This window comes from Penaeus japonicus, unplaced genomic scaffold, assembly GCF_977035675.1.
Source record: "Penaeus japonicus unplaced genomic scaffold, GWHDUDI00000001_assembly GWHDUDI00000019, whole genome shotgun sequence".
NCBI classification, from domain to species: Eukaryota; Metazoa; Arthropoda; class Malacostraca; order Decapoda; family Penaeidae; genus Penaeus; species Penaeus japonicus.
Window position 1 is genome coordinate 23,859,132 of NW_028234421.1, and position 2,500 is coordinate 23,861,631.

Sequence of the window (2,500 nt, forward strand, 5' to 3'; positions counted from 1 at the left end):
GAGTGCCTTCGGTAAACATAATAATATATTACGAAGTAGTCTGCCACTATGTCTAAAGAGAAAGATTTTTGACCAATGCGTCCTCCCCGTAATGACATATGGATCAGAGACATGGACTACGACCAAGGCACTCGAGAGGAAATTAGTAAGCGCCCAAAGAGGAATGGAAAGGCTTATGCTAGGAGTTAGCTTAAGAGACAAGAAGAGGGCCACATGGATCAGGCAGCAAACAAGAGTAGAGGATATACTCAAGACCATCAAAAAGAAAAAGTGGCAGTGGGCTGGACACATATATCGGAGACAGGACAACAGGTGGACAAAGAAAACAACAGAATGGGTAATACACGACACAAAAAGACCCAGGGCAAGACCAATGACTAGATGGCGGGATGAAATAGCAAAATTCGCAGGAGTAAACTGGAATCAGAGAACACAAGACCGGAATGACTGGAAAAGATTGAGAGAGGCCTACGTCCTGCAGTGGATTGATACAGGCTGATGATGATGATGATGATGATATATATATATATATATATATATATATATATATACATACACACACACACACACACACACACACACACACACACACACACACATATATATATATATATATACGCGTATATATATACATACACATATATTTATATATATATATATATATATATAATAAATATATATATAAGTGTGTTGTGTGTGTGTGTGTGTGTGTGTGTGTGTATGTGTGTGTGTGTGGTGTGTGTGTATTTATATATATATATATATATATATTATATATATATATATAATATATATATATATATATATATAATATATAATTGTGTGTTGTGTGTGTGTGTGTGTGTGTGTGTGTGTGTGTGTGTGTGTGTATTTGAACATATACATATACGCATTCAATTTAGCTCAAAGAGCTTTTCGAAGAAGACGCTTCGCCCTGGCTGTTCCACGCAGACCGCCCGGACTCCTACAGCTAATAGAGTTGTCTCATCTGATCATCAACACCGAATGCTTGCTGAGGCGGCCGATTGCCAATGGGCGCCCCAGTTGCCGTGGAGTAAGCAAGAGGCATATTCATCATCGTCCTTTAGCCCTGTCTGAGGAAGGGTGTTTATACATACATACATTTGAGCGTGTATGCGTGTGTTCAGAAAGCTAGATCTATAGAGGGGTATGTGGATATGTTAATAGACAGGTAGACAGATACAGATATATATAAATGTACTGTATATTGGTTACAATCCATGTATATTATAGTGTTATTGTACTTACCTTGTCATATTTGTTTGATGTAAGCGAAACAAAATGTATGAGGAAAAAAAATCGCCATAAAATGTACGTTTTCTATGATCAGGATGTAACGGTGCTATTTTCTTTGTGTAGTGTAAAGGGAGGACAAACTATTTTGTATGTAAATAGTTAGGTTCATCTGAAAATGAACATGTATGGTAACTAAATTCGAAAAAAGTACAGTTTGATAACCGATAATGTATAAACCGATGTAGCTTCACTGAAAAAAAGAAAGATAGAAAGAAAGAAAAAAAGATACTGCCTTCCATGTATGTGTCTTTTATGTTCTCGAACTGATGGAGTTTTGGATAAATGTATTCATCTCTGTATGTTTGGGGACAGGGGGGGGGGGGGGGTAGTCCTGGGCAAGACGTTAAATTGTCCATAAGAGTTCATTTGGATGAGAATCAAGATCATTAGATGTATTAGAACGTAGGATACATGTAAATCCGTTTGTTTGTACATTGTGTTTGTAAGTATCATTGGAATTCTTGGAATAGCTTGTGTTCATTGGTGCTGTAATTCATTCATGTAGTTATGATATCAGTCTAAGATAAGGTTTCGGCTACTCTACTTGTTGGAAATTTGCGCGTGTGATGTTCCTCATATTCTTGTCATATTTGACGTAGGCCCTGTCCGCCGAACAGCATATTTCCCATTTTCTAACATTCAGAGAAAACGTAATTAAACTCTTTTTTGGATAGACTTGCATAATCAATATTATCACATAAAAGGTGCCATCAGAACTAAAAGTGATAATATTAATGATAATGATATATAATAATGACGGTAATAATGATGATAGTAATAACAGTATTAATGTTAATGATACTAATAGTAACTATGATGACTATGACAATTATGATTATAATAATGATGATGATTATTTTGATGAAGATAATAATCAAAATTATATCAATGATATAGAAGATAATAGCAACGGCGATGGTGATAATAGCAGTAGTGTTGATTACAATAATAATGATGATAATAATAATAATAATAAAGAAAAGGATGATAATAATAATGAAAAGGATGATAATGATTATAATGAAAATTGTAATAATGATTATTATAATGATGATAGGGGTATTGATGGCATTATTAGTAATAATGGTAACAATGATAATGGTGATGGTGATAATAATGATGATAATGATAATAACAAGTACAATAATAATAAAAGTAATAAACATGATGATAATAGTATTAC